At 42.0% G+C, this 19,567-nt stretch overlaps 1 protein-coding gene across 18 annotated transcripts in view; it reads left to right on the plus strand.

The window, feature by feature from the left end:
* Positions 1-19,567, plus strand: part of cacna1c (calcium channel, voltage-dependent, L type, alpha 1C subunit) — a 197,078-nt gene that overhangs the window by 12,068 nt on the left and 165,443 nt on the right. The window lies entirely within an intron of this gene.

The raw sequence follows: 19,567 nt of genomic DNA on the forward strand, positions 1-19,567 counted from the left end.
GTGTGCAGTGTGCTCATTTGATGGTTTCCTCCTCTTATGCACAGTTTGTGCAGCAAGTGAACTTGTGCCACGATCACGCAACAACACGGCTACGGGGAGCCACCAGGAGCAGGTCCGGATGAGGCCTTTTTCTTGCTTGGTTTAAGTCCACACTTGTGGGTTTGACAGGCCGGTCCGTCGGAGAGCTGTGGCATAATGGGTGGGCAGTGGTCATATTTAGCCAACAGGCAGTTGTAGGTGGGGGGGACAATATTGTTCAAGCACCAAATGAAAAAAAAAAAAAAAAACGTGTGTGTGCGTTATTTGGCAGATCTCTCCAAGGGGAATGAACTAAACTGCACTTATATGTTGCTGGCTGCTCGGACACACAGTGGAAGCTAAGAAACAGTGGAATTAAACACCGACGCTTGCACTCGACCACCATCGATCCTCACTCCTTCTGTCATCAATAGTCGAATTTGTCACGTTTGAAAACAAGTTGCTCCACGTCCGCAGGGCTCCTCAACAGCAGCCCGGGTGAGAAATGGCACAGAGATGACAGGTGGCAGTAGGAGGGCCTGCAGGACTTATTTGTCTGCTGAGAATTGGGTTGATGATATGCTATTTTTTGGGGGGGGGGGGGGGGGGCAGCGCAGCACAGTAGGTTGTTTCGCACAAGACTCGACCGAAGTTCAACGCGACGGACTTAAAAAAAAAAAAGTGTTATAAAGCAACAAGCGCAAAAAAAAAAAAAAAAAAAAAGAGTGACTGGAAATCCAGGGCTGCGGTCTGTTTTACGGCGAGGAAAGGGTCTGTTTGCATTGCGCAGTATTACGCGTCGCTCCTTCCACCCACGTTGCAGAGAGCAAAGCCCAGCGATGCATTCGTCTCCGGCCAGGCGGACCTTGTAATTCAGCAAGGGGCTGTTTATCCGATCACTATCATCATGCTCATAACCATGATCATCTTCACTGTCGTCGTCGTCGTTGTCTTCGTCCACCACTTCCATCACAACCACATACCTCTGCCTTGGCGACAGGTTCCATAGCAACAGGGGATGAGGAGAGGGGTGGCGGTGGATGTATGTCTCTGTGTGTGTGTGTGTGTGTGTGTGTGTGTGTGTGTGTGTCGCAGCCAGGCACATTCACCAACAGTTTGTAACTAATCATAGGTTGTTACCTGCAGAAGCTGCTATCATGATCATCCAGCTGACATAGTTTACTGGCAGCTTAAAAATCATCATGGCGGGCAGGTGTGTGTGTGTGTGTGTGTGTGTGTCTGTCTGTGTATGCCTGTGTACAGTCTGTAAGATAAACCACAGTTACCATGATGTCATCTCAGTCTATTATTACCATCAGAAAGGACCATCTTTTTTTGTCCAAGATACCCAAAGAAGCAAGAGATATCATCATCATAACAATTGTCATAATCATATTGTGTGTAACCTGTGTGTCTGCACCAGTGGCTCTCAGGAAAAGTGCTCAACAACCCAAGAAAACTCCAGTAGTGTCATAATACACCTTTTGAGAGCATCAATATCACATTCTTTTCAAGATGAGGTGGTTCTATAGCTTAGCGTGAGATGATCAGTGGCACTCTCAACTCCTATTACTGGCCTCTTGTAGGTGATTGGCACTTAATGCTATCTTAAAGTCTAAGAAATGAGTTCAAATGTTAGTGCAGAAAGTATTTCAGCCCAGGCGTGAGTTTACAGCAAAGGACTACAGTGCAAAACAGCAATGTATCCGATTTGGCCTGCAGCTGCTCAGGGTTTGTCTCTCTTGTATACTTGAATACAAACTTGACTACAGTGACTTGACTGTTCCAGTCAGAGTAACACAATACACCGGGCAGCTCCAGATCAGCAGGACTGAATGAAATAACCTTATTTGATAAATGTTTTCAAGCTGATGACTGAATAAGCTTTTGAAACTTCTGTTTCACCATTGTAATTTAAGTATAGTCCAAGAGAGATTACTGTGGGATTTCTAGCAAATTTATCTCAGACTGGAGTCTACTTGGGTGGTGGTTTCAGCACCACGGACAGTTCATTTTTCATTGGTCTATTGACAGCTACTTGACAGCTGTTGAAGAGTTACTAAGACATACATTAGCACTGAGGTGTCACTGTTTGTATCCTGCTTTTGTCAAATCATTATTTTTATGTTACATTTCAGGTGTTAAAAGCAGCAATTCATACAAGATCACCAACTTTAAAAGCATCCATCTGCGTGGTATATAAGGGCACAGAAGTCATACCATATTATATATGTTAAATGGACTTATAATATACTTTTTTTCATTTGTTAAGGGCAGTGGTAAAGTGGCTATTAGGGAGGTGGTTGTATTGTAGAAGCCACTTAATAAGTTTCCCACAGATGAAAGATGACAGCACTCTGCTGTAGCATAGATATTATAGAGACTAAAAGTTTCAACAGTTCAGTCTAACACACAATAACTTAGACTTGACAACGACAATGAACCCCTACCAGTCTGTTACTGCTCCGTACCTGACCCCAACCTCTCCTCTCGCTGTCAAAGGAGCCAAAAGTAAAGACCAATTTCTCCTTGAGGGATTCAGTGGGACAAAGTCCTACACCGAGAACGGAACAGAACGTATATTTTGAGGCTCTAGGTTACAGTTCTTGATACCTTACACCAGCTCTGTAATTGGTATTTGATTTTCTCTTTGTTGTCAATTAGTTTCCATCTTTATATCTGCTCTGTAATTCAGAGTTGATGTTCCACATGATTGCACCGAAAGCTCATGTTCACTAAATAACCAATTATACTGCATCTACATAATTTGATTTTTTTTTTTTTCTGACAAGTGAACAGTCTTTCAAATGCACACACACGAGCGGAAACACAACCTGACACACGGGCACATGTAGACTCGTCACCATATACGGTTCATGAGCAACTGATGTGGCTTTGAAACAAACACACACCTGTGGCATCTCATGTCATTGCATGTAGAGCAGGGAAGTGTTTTGAAACACACACACACCTGTGGCATCTCATGTCATTGCATGTAGAGCAGGGAAGTGTTTTGAAACACACACACACACACACACACACACACACACACACACACACACACACACACACTCATTTCAGCAGCAGTTTTCAGCAGTGTAATCAGCGAGTTGATTCTCCCTGTGGGCATTGTGCCAGAGGCATGATACCTCTGTTAGGGATATTAATTGGTTTCCGATGGTTACCCTGGGGTGCTGGCCACCTGCCAAATCACCTCCCTCTAATGACTTTACTTGATACGCTCAATGATTCTATTGAAGTCACCTCAAAAGACATGTTGCAACAACCAACATGAACTGATGTGTTTACTTTATATGCAGCTTTCCACATAGAGCAAACAGGTAATTCCATTCATTAGCTGGACCTCAAGGTAGAATCCGTTGGATTCGATATATTCTTTTGGTAACAAATCAACAGGAGGTGTCAAAATTGTTGCCCTCATCAAATAAAGGCAACAACTAATCAAGTATTTCTTTCAAATGTGCTTTAATTAGACTCCACAGGGGCAGAGTAACAGCGAAGTGAGCAAAGCCATCTATCAGTACGCCTGACGTAGATGGAAATGTGGGCAATTAAGCACCAATCTACCGTTACTCAATCCACTTGTTGCTCAATATCAGTTTGGAGTGAGTTTGAGGAAAAGTGCAATGGATAGAAACTGGTTGCAGTGGTATTTGTCTGCAACCCCAAAAGTTTTCTTTAAAAATAATTCAAAAAGCAAACGTTTTATCTAATCATCTAGCGTCAGTGTGGGCATTTTACACTCAGCTTCTTCTTATTCTGTAACTGATTCTCTGCCTGATCCTGTAGTGTTAGTTTGGTGTGGTATATATATGATCTGTTTTTTAGAAGTACCTGCTTGCAACCAGTGCTTGCTCAGAAATAATAACCACAAGGTAAAATCACCTAATGTGAGTCCAAAGCCTTTTGTAATCAAATGTTATTACCTTCAGTGATTGTCAGTTGAAGAGGCACACTTCTAGAGTCACATATGTTTTTAGGATGGACACAAACACTGACCGACTTTTTTATATCCAACAACAAAGAACCCACCCTGTTAGTCGTGTGTTGCAGTCAAACATGACCCATTTTGATCAGACATTATCCCCCCCGTAACCTCACCCTCATTCGCCAATTAAAAGCCTGCAAAATGAACTTGAATTTGTTTTCCAACTAAGGGTGAAAGTGTGTGTGGAAGTGCATGTCGGTCCCTTTCTGTTAGCTTGTTTGTGTCTCTGCTGAGTGTCTGTCTTCAGTGGCCGATACTTGCCATGGCTTGCAGAGAGTGCAATAATTCATCACAGAGGCAGAGAAGCTTAAATGAGGCAAAAATTCTCAACTTTGCTATCTCTAAAACTCATTCAACCCAAGTCCTCTGCTGCTGGCCACTGAGCTGCTTTACCAGAGGAATTGGGGTTTAGTCGTTGTTCGTTCAGAAGGTGAGAGTGATGTGGTTGTGGAATTTTTACTTAAATGCCACTTGCTAAAAAAGAATGCATGCAAAGCAAACTTTCTCTGGATAAATCAAAACCCTACTTTGCTGGTGAGACGTTCAATGCAGTCTGTATTACTTCCTGTCACGGAGACAATGTGGGACATACATTTGTATTTGCCACGTGTGAAATCCACATTTTTAAAAATCTTCTTTTTACCTTGATTTATTTCATTATCCTTGGTGGGGTTTTTTTTGCAGTAATCACTTTAATGTCTAGTTTGGCTGGGTTAAAGGTCAAAAGTAATCTTGTCTTAGATCTGAGGATAGAACTAAAATATAATAGAATATTTACCAAAGGACTTTTAGTCTTTAGTTTGGGCCAAACTCCAAAAATGCTGGATCCTGCAATGCAACTCAGTACTTTAGCGTCTTTGGTCAGACTCCCCCTGCCTGGTTAATACCCACATTTCACAAACTCTGTGCAACTGGTTTATAACACAGCCTTTGTGGTACAAATTCATTGTGTCCAAGTAACGAAATGAACCTAGGTGATTGTGAGACATTATCAGGACAGGAAGTAAGAAAAAAGACAACATGTAAGCATAGTTTTCCCTCTTCAATCCTATAAAATGATCCTAAGTCCACTTGGGGGAATTCAAATTACTTGCTTGGACAGATCACAAGTTACACCTGCTGAGAAGAGAGGTTGCAAATACACATTCCTTTGTATTTAGGGGTGACAAGCAAAAATGCTGGGAACCACTGTCTTACATCAGGTTTTACATGACTATCAAATAGCTGCAGTACATAGTATGTGTTTAAAGATGTATTATTCACAGCAAGGTTGTAGCAGCCGCAACAGAGGATGTAATGAGCGATTAAAGGCCAATCAGCATTAAAGAAGTTTATATCAGCGCCACAGAGTGTGTCATGGCTTTAACTTAAGGATGTGACTCAACAACAGCTGCTCTTAATGTAAAACACCATCTGAGAGACAAAAAAGACACATGGAGGGAAGGGAAAGGAGGAGGGGTGGGTCGAAGGAGAAATAAGAGGGGAAAATGACAGATTGCATTAAAGGAGATAAAAGAGAAGCGTATAGAGCAGCGACGAAAAGGAGGGACGGAGCAAAAAGGGACAGAGGGATAGAAAGGAGCAAATGGAGGCAGCCAACAGAGAGAAAAGAGGGAGCTGTAATAGAGAGGAATAAAGGGATGAAATGAGTGAGAAACAGAGTGAGCGACAGAGGCAGAGGGAGGGCCAGAGGGATAGAGAGAGAAGCGATGGAGCACAGGAGGAGGAGGAGGAGGAGGAGAAGGAGGGAGGATTATCCGTGACTCTGTCTTGCTTAAGCCTCTGGTTGCGTATTGGAAATCTATCCAGAGGCTGTCCTCTGCTCTTAGAGCTATCGGGCCCCGGTCTTCATTTCTGGTGGGACAATATGCCACCACCTTGTGTGTGTGTGTGTGTGTGTGTGTGTGAGACAGAGAGAGATAGGAGAGAATGCAGTTGTAACTCGTTGCCTGCCCATATCCATTGTGCCTGCTTGGCTGCCTCTGTCCGTGTGTGTCCCATCTCTGCTCAGTTTGGACATGTACTTAAGTGTCCTACCTCTCTGACACACACACACACACACACACACACACACACACACACATACACACCTTCTATTCTATTGATCTGGCTGAAGCCACCAGTGGAAATAATGACTCCAGACCTGTAGCATCCTCTGCCCAATCTCAGTCTCTCTCTCCTTCTGTTTGACTGCATATCCTCCACCTCTGATCCTTCACCATAAGTAACCCCTCAACTATAGGTCGCTGTTTGAGTATCACATTCATATTTAAGCATAAATTCCTCATTGCTTAAAAACAGAGTTGAGGCTCAAAAGTTTGCAGGATTTTTCCACTTTGCCACAACATCATTTCTTCCCTATTTTACAGTTTCAGTTTCATGTTGACTAAAATCTCTCTCAGTTGTTGTCTTACTGTCCAGCCACCATACGTCAGATAAGAGTTGATCATTTTTGTCCATCTTAAATTATAATCATAAGCTCACACAAGCAATCTTTAAGAGTTGGTGGTCAGTTAGTGGACTGTATTGACTTTTTTGCCCAGACTTTTGCCTCTCAGGCTACCATCAGGCTGTTCTAACCATGCAATTGGTGGAGCATGTTTTTGCAGTATGTAAAGTGAGCATCAAACCTGCAGACTCTACTCAGGGCTGTTCAAATATTCTACAGCCTTACATGTTTTTCAGGAAATGAAACAGGAATTTAATCTATTTTTTACTTGTAGTTATATAATAAACCCCTAAAAAGATGTGAAAACTGAACACCAATCAGAGATAATGCAGTAAAAGAAAGTGGTCTTTCAGTAAAGCTGTAAATACAACACTGCCTATCTTTAAGAATTATAATAAGTAAAAGTAATCAGTTAGTTATTTTTTATTTCCAAGTCCTGCCAGACATTTGACCCATCCCATAAGTATTACAAGACAAACTTATGATTCAAAGATTAAAAATAGAAGAAGACCAAAAAAACAAAACAAAACAAAACAAAAATCAGTTCTAACATTATACATATACTTTACAATAACATATGTGAAAAACGTGTACAGCAAATAGAAGAAAAACGAAACAAGCCAAAGGTTTTTTGTGATAAACATCTTTTTTTCTTCATCTCACAGGCTTTATGCAGCTTAATGCATCTATGTATAATGCAGCAGCTTATATAGGCTTGCTCATGCTTTTGTAAGATTACCATTATTGTGGAAAACATGATAACCAGTGTCATGAAAATGTCATACTGTCTTATTTGCTGGATAAAATACATGTACATAAATGCAGCACTAGGCATTTTTACAAATTTTAATGTATAATATATAGCGTAAATTCATTATATTCTTTTATATGTATAGAAACTCGTGAAATATTTCAGTCTTACATGTCATTTACATGCTACATGTGACTCAGTTTATACTCCCTGATTGGGCTTTATGAAAATGACACTGCTGTTTCCCTGCACTGAAGAAAACAAATGAACATCTGTGTGCGCGGGCGCATTTACATCTGTGTGTGTGTGTGTCTTTGTGTCTTTGTGTGTCTGTGCATGTTTCCCAAGTTACAGGAGAAGCTGACGGATGAAGAGAGACGAGAGTAGAAGGCAGTCTATATTATTCATGCCCAGCCATGCATTTCCCCTCTATCTTGTCTGCCCTCTCTTTCCTCCGTTCTCTCTCTGTCTCACTAAGTGTCTTCTCCCATCTTCCTCTGTAGACAATTTGCTTTGTTGTCTATCTTTTTGACAAAAGATAGACAACAACCTCTCAGCTAGCCATTCAGCATTAGTTCATTTGAAGGTTTATCATTCAGTGAGACCGCAATTCCTTTCCTCTGTGAATGAATCAGTCCATCTGTGTGCATTTACTGTAACAATCTGTAGCATTTGCATTAGGTCTAACCACAGAAAAGCATGATACAACATACCATTTATTGTCCCAGCTGAGAATTCAGACTGGAAGCACAACACAAACTGGACAACCCACAACTCCATACACCTACAAGAACAACATGTCTCACGTTCTATATGCAATAAGAGCCTATATAGTAAACTCCATTATAAACTGCTGGTCTACATTGAGTTCAATCCTACAATTCACAAGGCAATATAGGGATATGTGTTATTATAGGCAAATGCAGATTTCATAGTCTTATATAAATCCACTTTATCTTTTTTCTTCATGTGAAATGCTAAACCATGTGAGCCTGATACTGTGAAATGGTAACCATGGTGTTTCTCCTTGTCCTTTGTTCAGATTTTGTTCGAGTCTTTGCAACCAAACTAGGTTAGGGTCACATTTTGACTACATTCAGATTGGTTGTAAGTAATGATAGTTCTGTTTTGAGGTCATGAGGCTGAGGTACAACTTGATGACATGTTACATTTTCCTGTATTCAGCACCAGTGCTTCCTGTAGAAAAGCTGATCTTTAAATCTGATCTTCACATCTTCTTTAGTGGGGACTTTTTGGCCTTTTTAATAAAGACAAAATATAAGAACAGAAAAAAAAAAAAAAACATTTGAAACACCAACAAAGATGTGCAATGTTACTTTTGGAGGTTTTTGATAATTAACTCAAGTCAGTTATGAATGTGCAGTTATGTACTTTATATGTATAACACTAGTTCAATGTAATAGTCTAAAAATGAAGTGCATGCTGTATTAAAGACCATGATTTAGAAGTTTGGCAAAATCTTTCTTGTGAAATAACATAAAAAGCACGAAATTGTGTGCGACCCTTATGCTCATAGTAAGAGGATAGGTTTTTAGGGCTTTTATTATGCTGTAACGTGTAAATGATTGTTACTAAATGGGCTAAAATCAGAAATAAACTTTGAATTTAACATGATGGCTTGGCCATATTTTCTTTCACATACTATATTTCTCCCATTCTTGCACCCAGTGAGAAGTTTAACCACTGTTTGCCAGATCATTCCCAACTCGGACGTACATTACACTTGGCCACACAGGCAGTCGGTGTCAATAGTTCAGACACACACACACACTCTTGACAGGAAGTCTTACCCTAAAGAGCAGCTTTGTCCTTTGTTCCAGCTGTTCCAGTTCAGGCTTTTGCGGCTGAACTGTGTGAGCTGCAAGAATGATGAAACCACCGTCCTCATTACCGGCTCTAATCCCGCTCACTCACATACACCCTGATCACATACAGTGCATGTGCACCAGCAGCGGTCCGTACAGCACAGACTCGCCCTTGTGCAGACACGAGATGTACCCTCTCGTCACAATTTATTTTTCATGAGGCTAATTTCAGAGTGTGAGGAGGAGGAGAGAAAGAGGGAGGCAGAGGGAAGAGGGAAATGGATTCAGGGGAGGAAAAAGAAAGGGATGGAACAAAGGTACAGAGGGGGAGGAACGTTAGTCACCCTGCAGTCGCTCTGCAGGAACACTGTCAACTTCTTCATGACAAGGGTGTGCATGTGTCTGTCTGAGTCCCAACAACTAAACATACTTACCTGTCAGCAAGCTAATTGAAAGTGAAAGATTAGAGTTAGTATCCTGTCGCTCCAAGTGTTTTTTCTTTCTAATTGAGGCACCATAAATGGTTCTACTTTATGAACAGCAGGGTATTGTACAGTACCACCAGTGGATGTATTTTTAGCTTGGGTGCTCTTGCAGAGAGTGAGAGATTTAGTAAAACTGAAATGAAAATGAAAATGAAGTTTTATTCCCAACAAGCTTCTACTGATTGTACATAACATTAGCATGTCTCTTTAGCAGCTTGTATTTGTAGATATAAAAATGTTTAGCTTTTTCTGTGGGTGAGAATGTCACACCTCGCTCACCGAAGAAACCATGCCATAAATGTTTCCTTGCTTATTAGTAAGTAGTCTTGTTAGTCAGGACTCTGGTGGGTTTGTCATGGATGGATAGCTGGACTATGGAGAAGGCGGTCTGTTGCTATAGGCCTATAAACACACACACACTCTGCTGTGAGCATCACCCTGCTGGGTGACAGCACCCAGGGAAGATAGATTAAACTAAGAGTGGAGTGATTCAGCTCTGTGTGTTAGTTTGTGTGTGTTTTTCTGCCCCAAGGTGTGTGTGGATGTGCATTTTTTTTTGGAGATGGGGACACTGTCATCTGTGTGTGTGAGTGTGTGAGTGTGTGTGTGTGTGTGTGTGTGTGTGTGTGTCTGGAGCCAGTAGCTGTCAGATCACTTCTTGCTTCTAAGAATCACAGGTAACGAAAGCCTGTTGTGTAGCCTGAGGAAGCTAGCACTTTCTGTTGCTTTTCTTATTATGCACCCAGAAAGGACAAGGTTAAGTAACACTTCAGCGTCAGAGAAGGAAGGTCAGTTGACATTTTTTTGAGCAACCCTTTTAACAAACAAGAACTTCTATCAACATTATATTTTGTGACAATGGTTTTTTTTCAATGGTTCCGCCTTTCTGCAATATCTTGACGTGGAACTTAAAGAATAGGAAAGGAGCAGGGAACGTTTGTGGTTATGGCAGAAAAAACTAGGACACAAAAGCACTTGGTAAAGGTTGGTGAGTGATCCTAATTACTGTTAATAAAAACACAATGTTAAATGCAGATCTATGATGGGACAAAAACCACACCCTTATTATCAGCCACACTACAACTAGGGAACGCTACAGCCTGCTGTAGCACTGAACGCTGGCATTAGATATAAATTGCGGGCTCCAGATTTATCCAATATGGACTTAATTTTAGGCGATACTGTACTGCTTTAGAAATGCTGCAGGTATGTTATGTTCTGATCAGAAATAGATGTTTCCATTTATAGCAAAGCTTTGCTTCCATGTAAAACATGGAGGAGGAGATAATCATACCCTGGAAGCCTCCATGATGTGCTTGGTTGTTCGCTGTTGGATCATTTCATTCATCTTGCTGGTCACTGTATGACAAGCCACTAAATGTACACAACAGTGGTTATGTAGGCAACACAATATATTCAAGTAAGAACAGAATGTTCCAAGGCTGTAATATCCTGACTTATATTCATTAGTATGAGTTAAACTCCTACCCTACTGTTCCCATATTGCAGCTCAATAGTTGCTTGTTAAAAACCCATGTCCTTCAGACTCCAGCTTGTAACACTGTCTCTTTGTTAATAACTTAAAGTCTCAAGCTTGATAACTGTGAGGACGTCATCAAGGTTATTTTCTCAGACTTTTAGAAAGCTCCACAATGGTTTTCACAGGCAGACTATTTGTCCCCGTGACAAGTAAACTGATCTTCTGATCAAGTAAATCAACAGCGTGGGCCTTTAAAGCCTCTGCTGCTGCCGGCTTATGGTTTTCCGATGCAGACAACACAGAGAAATGTCACAGGGGGATGTGACCTGTCATTAACTTGATTAAAATGCATTGGTTACTGCTTTGACCTGTATCCATGGCAACAAGCGCCAGCCAAGTATGAAGCTTTGAAAACAAAAACAGTGAGTTTAGTACCTATAATGGAATTTACATTTATGTCACTGACCTCAGACCTTCAGTGGAGTCCTGTTCCTTTTCTTTATGTCTGTTGTTCTGTCCGGTCATTCTGCTTTTCTGTTGCATTTCATTCTGTTCTTTTCATCTGTGGTTACCATAGTGACTGGGACTGGACTCGAGAGGATGAAACTAAGGTTAGAAGGCAAGTCCTCAAAAAATCCTGTGCCCTCCCTCCCTCCTTCCTGTGCCCCTGTTTTCCATTTTTATTTTGTGGCTTCATCCCTCATCTCTCTGTTCTTCTGCTTTCTGATTACGTTTGTTTCCTGTTTCCCTTTCTTCTATTTCTCCCAATCTCTCTTCAAGGTTAAGGTGTTCCAAAATGAAATGACCCAACTATATAGGCCATGAGAGTGTCCTTGACTGTCTGTGTGTGTGTGTGTGTGTGTGTGTGTGTGTGTGTGTCTTGCCATCCCATCTATCTAGGCCAGTCTTGATGTGTGTGCTCCACGGACCACTTCCCCACAGACTACACTTTATGTGTGTGTGTGTGTGTGTGTGTGTGTGTGTGTGTGTGTGTGTCTGTGTGTGTGTGTCAGAGGGAGAGAAAGAGTTAGTGTGTATGTCTGTATAGAGCAGTCCACTTCCCAAAAGACCAGACTCACTTTCACACTCTGGAGTCATAATGGCTAAAACAGGCTTGTTACAGGACTCCTTATACTGTGTGTGTGTGTGTGTGTGTGTGTGTGTGTTTCCATCTCCAGAGCTGCGTCTATAACCAGCTCCAGAAAGAGGAGAAGGTTTTGAATGGCTGCTTTAACTATGTAGGGTATCTTCAGTATGTGTGTGTTTATGGCTCTATGGACAGTTGATCCAGACGGAAATATCTCCCCAGCTGTTGGGTGGATTGCCAAGAAATCTGGTACAGAAATTCATGGTTCCCAGATGATGTATCCCAATAACTTTGGTGTTCCTCTGAATTCTCCTCTCATGCCACCGTGAGGTGTATTATATAACACTGATATTCAAGGTCCCTGGAGTGGATATTAGTTTGACTGACGCATTGTCATCGCCCTTAGCTGTTTGTGTTGAGTATCAATTCGCAAATGTTAGCATGCTTACACAGTAAACCAAGTGAGAGCCTGGCAAATATTACACGGTAAACATTAGCAAGATAGCATTGTCATTGTGAGCATGTTAGCATGCTAATTGTAGCATTTAGCTCAACGCACAGCTATGCCTAAGTGCAGCCTCACAAGCTACCGGCATGACTGTGGACTCTTAGTATTTTGTGCGCGTCTGCGTTTGTCCTTAAGTATAAGACAAATCTTTTCATCTTGTATGTATGTATGAAGTTGTTCCCCTCTTTGTGTACATGTATTTCATGCCACATACACTAAAGAAAGTCTCTTCGCTTCTCAACCACATGCGCACACACAGAGAATGCAAAACGTCTTCATGTCAGCCTCCCTCCTTGCGCAAAATTGATTCTGCATGTGTGTGTCTGTGGTTTATACCAAAGTCACCCAGTATGGAAATGAGAGTGAACACTCAATCCATTTAAAGATAGTGGGCGTGGCAGTAGGCTATTCCTCTCTCTCTCTCTCTCTCTCTCTCTCTCTCTCTTCCTCTGCACTTCTCTCCTCCTCTTCTCCTCTTTTTTATCTCCTGCTCTCCACAGTTTACCCAGCCTCATCTCCTCTCCACATCTGTGATTTGTATTCCAGATCAATATGTCTGAGAGAGAGAGAGAGAGAGAGAGAGAGAGAGAGAGAGAGAGAGAGAGAGAGAGAGAGAGAGAGGAGATTATTTTTTTTGGGGGGGGGTTGGCTTGGCGCCTGTTGTGATGTCGTCAGAACAAGAGACACGCCATCGCCCGTCTGTTGTCATGTCAACCGAAAGCGATTCAACATGCCCATATAGGCCAAGAGATAGACAAATAAAAAGAGGGGTTGGGGGGGGGGGGTGAATAAGGACAGCATGTGTAAGTTGTTGGACTTTCAATATTTGTGTATGTGAAAACACAGACTTACCTTCATGTTGCCATGTTAAACACACACCTCAGCCTGTTTACTGCTGTGTGAAGCACCGTCTCCTTCACTGTTCTCAGCAGTGGACGATGTAAAATGTCATAGTTGGTCTTGCGTCTGGGTTGCAGCGCGATAAAGTTGATGATTAACGACATTACCTCAATGTGGCAGAAGGGTTACCATGGCGATACCACATTAAACAAACACTGTGTTCCAACAGGGACAGGGAGAGAGAGGGGGAGAGAGAGAGAGAGAAAGAGAGAGGGAAAGAGGGAAGGAAGGGGGAAGCAGGAGAGCGATAGATGAGGTGGAGAGATGAAAAAGATAGAGAGGACAGAAGAGGGGGATTCACTGTGATGGCTGTAATGTCCTGATAGCTGGTTCTCTAACGACAGTGTGGGTCAGAATACAGCACGGACCTTTAAAGGGTCACTTCAGTCAGACATAATGAATTGCTACCATGTCAGGAAAGAATGACATAACCGCTTTTCTATTTGTTACTGGAACTGCTTCATGGCCACTAATGCACTGAGGGATATAATATCGTTTGGTTTCTGAAAGCTGTAACAAACCCACACAACAATTTCCTCCAAGCTCTATCCATTCCTTATCCTCCTGATAACCTTTTCTTAACCTTTCTTTCTTCATCCCGTTCCACTCTTCCACCCCTTTGCCGTTCCCCCTCTCTTGTCCTCCAGCAGCTACCAACTCTCTTGTTTCCGTCTCCCTGGCTTTCGCTAATGAAGCAGAGATCTGCTTGGGGCCATTTTCCTCTCTATCAATATTCTATGCCAATTACCAGGGTCGGGATATTAACACTGACACTGGGAACCATGTCACACTCCTCAGCCCTCTTGTTACCTTGCACACACACACACAAGCACACACACACACACACAATTCACGTAAAATCTCCTTGGTATGATTTAGCTCTGTGATTAGACGATGCATCTGCAGAAATACATGTGGAAAGCTGCTTAATCTCTTCGACTGGGAGACTTTAAGAGATTGGTGCATTGTTGAAGACGAGGGTTATGTGACCACTAGGGAGCTATTCTGCTGACCACCACTGTTCAGTCTGTGCAGCGCTGCTACACACTGTTCTTATGTTAGAGCTTAACACAAGCTGTAGGTTTGTGCTAAATCTGACGGATGTGCATTCTAGCATTCAGCCCGTGATACACAAGCTGTAAGGTTTCATTTGTATGGGTTTGTGAAGGTATATGAAACGCTGAACATGACGTTTGATCTTTTACTAACTGCTATGATAGCACTGAGTAAGAAGTAGTAAAACAAACAGAGCTGATGGAAGTCTTTTTCTAGCCTCTGAGGGTTTAGAAAGGCAAAATATAGAAATTAAGTAACAGTTTGTCTCTATTGTAATCATTGCTTTTCCAGTTTTTTAAATTTTTTTTTTTTTGAGTGACTAAATTCATAGCGTTCATAGCACAGAACAAAGGTATAGTTAATAAGAACAGAGCAGAGCACACAGCGGGGTGTCTGACAAGCTCTACCCAATCGTTCCTTTCACTGTGATTGACTTTCTAAGACAGTTGAGTACATCTCCACTGATTACAGAACAGTACATGTAGCTCACTAGCAAAGCAACAGAAGAGAGGTGCACTGATGCCACTGGCTCCTTCTGTCAATCACGTGGCTCTTGTCTTGCACTCTTGAGTCTTTCATTGGCGTTGGTGGGAAAGTTGTCAAATTAACCCACAGTAACAGTGTATGCATTTCTTCATAATCGACTTTTTCCTCGTGCCAAGAAAAGCCCATGGTCTCAGCAGTGTAATAAATGCAAATTTGACCACATTTAAGTTATGTTAATGCTAATTATTGCCAGTGCTAACAGCGCGACGTGACAGCAGGTTGCCGAGCGTTAATGATGCAGGAAGTTATGTCACAGCGCAGTGGGGTTGATTAGAGAACAGATGTTGAAGAAATTGATAGAAAGGTGTTTTGCTGAGGTGGGTTGGGACCTGAAACAAAAAAAAAAAAACAAAAAAAAAAATCAATTATACAGTTCTGAAATGTTCATTGGGGTAATGGTCTTTGAAGCATCCTCACCATGAGTTTTGAAATTGAGTATGCCTAAATATGGCTGACTTTCACTGTAGGAGTCAGCCTCATTAAAACAATCACATCATTTATGATAAACTACATCTAATGTTGTGCTTTGAAGAAGACCGGGCCATGAAAGGAAGTCCTGCTCACTGCTGGTCAGCAAGCACGTAACCCACTTACAGCAATATTTGCCAACAGCAGGCTGCTCACCCACACAGTCATACAGAGGAGAATTCAGTTAGGACAAATATTGATTTTCTTGATAACCAGCTCTAAATCTGTAACCGTTTAAAAGACCTGCATGAGAAAACGCCTTTCCTCTATCAGCTAAATTCGGAGAGATGCAGCAGCTGATGGCGTCAGGCAGGAAAGTTTTGTTAAATTTTTTAGAGCCAACGCTTGAAGAGAGTGACTTACCCAAGCTGCCGGTCAGAGCTAATTTACTAGCGTTTTTTGACATACAGAGGAGCTGCCAGATATAAGCACTTGAAGCCCTGACCCATGTTTCAAACACTTCCTTAAATTATTTAAATGGCTCCACATTTAGATTATAGTTTGCTAAATCTGACGGATGTGCATTCCAGCATTCAGCCCGTGAAACAGATTTCCAACTATTAGCCATTACTGTGAATATTAACCTATTTCTTAAGCTGAAAATATTGCACTCTCGCTTAAGTATAGTCTACTTTTTCCAGAATACATTATATCTGTCATTATATTCTTTCCCAGCTAAGTATAACCCACCGATATAACTGTAAAAGAGAAATATATAGACATTTTTTATGTGATTTTTCTAGATGTTGTGACAAAAGAACACAGGGTTTTGGTGTTTGGCAGTTCAGACGTGCAACATGGGCCAGCCTCACAATCTGAGCCAGCTGCTTGTTGACTGCCCAATCTGATAGGCCTGACTGATAGAGGGCTTCCAATGAACACACACATCCACACACACACACACACACACACACACCCACGCAAGCACTCACATATGCATATACTTAAAATATGGTCATACAATCAGTCCACTAGATGAATGTCAACATTATTATCTCTCTTTTCCCCTCTATCTCCCTCTCTCTCTCGCTCTCTCTCTCACACACACACACACACACACACACACACACACACACACACACATACACATCCACAAATACCAGAGAGGAAACAACATCTGCGGCATCTGGCCAATCAAAGCTTTGATCTGAGGTCACATCACAGCCATTCTGGAGAAATGTGATGGTCATCTGCCCTCACTCATGTGTTGTTTGTTCTCCAAAAATCAAGCGCAGGAGGAAAAGACAACACGTCTCTTTTTTTTTTTTTTTTTTTTAAAGAACAAAGTCAGCGCTGTGTGGCACCCGCCGCACACACAGATACAAATAAAACACAAACCTACAGTATGTTGGACCTCTTTCCTTCAACACTCACTGTGCGTCTTCTTTATGTGTCACTGTCTTTAGCTTTGGTTCAGCCGCTGTCTCTCATTCTGTCTCTGTGCTGTGTGCGTCTGTCCGTCTCCTGATGTTAAAGTTTGTGTGTACACTATATGCAAAGTGTGTGTGACTGGAGTTCTAAGTCAGGCATCTGGTGGCTATCAGAGTTAATCACCCAAGCTTCCTATAACTGCCCGTGACACACAAGCTCACGCAAACACACGCAGCGACACACACACACACACACACACACACACACACACACACACACACACACACACACACACAAAGCATTTATTGGAACATGACAGTGCATTAGACAGTGTTGGAAAGAAGTACTGACAACACAGCGATGTCCAATGTGGCAAGATGAAGAAATGGAGGGCAGCGGGAGGCCACGGGAAAAAAAAAGCAAAGAATGGAGGATGAGAGGAGGGAGAAAATGAAGGTGGAAAGGAGGGTAGGAAGGTGGCAGGATGTGTGAAACGGATTATCACACATTTGGGCATTTCAAGAATAGAAGAACTTGAAAATTACACCGCTGTACTGCTTAAATAGATGTGAATGGGAGGTGTGAAACGCCCTGACAGCTAAAGCAGTGTTCATTTAGTGCGCTGGAGGCAGGTGAATGAGTCAGAGGACAAACACATGAAAACAAACACTTCAGACTGCCCACAACCGAGTGGACATTCCTCTTCCTTAGATGAATTAGTGTTTGATTCAGTGAAAATGTTTGACCTTATATGCCATGTAATTGCCCACATTCTGATCATGTTGGGAGTTCAAAACCAAGGATGAAAATATCTGCAAGCAGAGGTCAGATTCAAAGTTAGCTCCAGCAGCTATACTATAATATCACAGGAGCTGTGATTTGGACAAAGACTTTCATGGTCAGGGTGAGCAGTAATTTGCAGGGCTGAGTCGAGGCAGGGCCGTCCTGTCGGGGAGGACAGGTCAGGGCCTGGAAATGATAAATCCACTTATGAAAGTAAGACAGACAAAGAGAGGGAGAGAGAGAGAGAGAGAGGGAAACAGGCAGCTCCGCTCTGTTCTTTTCCACTGACACTCTGCTGCCTTCTGTAGTTTCCGAGCCAAGCTACACCATAGCAGTCATTACGAGGAAAGATAAGATGCAGTGCTCTCCAGCACCACAGTGATGCCGATGGTGGACGTGAAAGGTCAAAAAATGTCCGAGCTATTGTTGCATGTAATCAGTCTTTTCCCATTTGGGGAAAAAAGTCCTCTGTCCCATGTTTCCTTCATGTTGAATCCTGTTTGTGCCCATTTTGTGCACAGCCGGAGTGAAACTTTCCATTACTGATTTGTGAAAGTGTAATATAACTTTGTCCACGCTGTGAGAAAGGCCAAGCCGTGCCGCTGCACCTCCATGCAGTGGAGGAGCTGTCAGCCTCAGTGAAGACAGCTGTCTGCCATCTAAACTGTTTACTGTCAAACGGACAAGGTCAGGACACCTGGTACACACTGTATGTGTCTGTCCCTCTTTCTGGCTCTGTCTGTTTCTTTATGACACCCTCCTTTCATCTCTCCCATTGAGAGCTTCATCCTTTTTACTGTCATGTTCTCTATTTCCTTCTCTTGTACTGAAGTTTACAGCGGGAAGGTTCACATGCCACACATTTCTAGGGCTTCTGAGAGCTTTGTCATGTATTTTTTATTGCACAGTTTGTATAAACTGTGTCTACATGTGTCCACATCTGGGCATGTCTGAGGCCAAAGCAGCCTAGTTTTTTTTATTTCAATGTTTACTGCACAATGACAAATAGCAGATATTTCATCATGTGTAACTCAAATCAAATCATTTCATCTTGTAACATCTGACAACAATTTCTGAGCTTCATCATGCAACACCAGTGACGGGAAACTGTGTGCAATGAATGTCGTGTTCCTACCACTGATCACCACGCGACCTCAGAGTGAAGCTTCAGTTAGCCAGATGTTGTTGCTGTTGTGTCCTATGTGTATATATGTGTGTGTGTGTGTGTGTGTGTGTGTACATGAGGCACATCTTGAATATCAGTTATACACAGAGCCTAGTGACATGATAAGTTTGAATTTCTCAAATGAAGAATCAGCTCAGCCTCTTTTGACTTGCGTGTTGGACTTTGATTTGGTTTTGTTGTAGCGGAACTAAACAGACATGCTGACATCTGGTGAAAACTGGTCCCACCACTTACTGTCCACTTCTTAATCCCTGTGCACACACACACACACACAGATGCGCAGCTTTCCCCCAGTCATACAGCTTCCTCCTGGGATCAGTTTGAGCAGCTGTGCAGGCAATACAGTCATAGCAAATCAAAATTTTCTCCTTACTGATCTGTCTGCTTAAATAAATGTCAAAAATGTGAAATACAAGCCTGAGAAAGAAGGAATAGTGTTTATTTAAGTAGAATATGCACAAACAACTAAAACAAAATGGTGAACATTTAAAAAAGATTGTGAATATTTGAGGAAAGCATCTTATGTAGTGAGAGGTGCAGTTTTGAATGAAATTTCAGGATCAGTTCAGTTAAGTAGACCTACTTCAGTGTCAATAATGATAATAATAAATAACTTATTATAGGGTTATGGAATTTAAAGCACT

Source organism: Trachinotus anak, unplaced genomic scaffold, assembly GCF_046630095.1.
Source record: "Trachinotus anak isolate AG129_WGS33_773 ecotype Australia unplaced genomic scaffold, CSIRO_AGI_Tana_v1 ptg000018l, whole genome shotgun sequence".
Classification (NCBI taxonomy): Eukaryota; Metazoa; Chordata; class Actinopteri; order Carangiformes; family Carangidae; genus Trachinotus; species Trachinotus anak.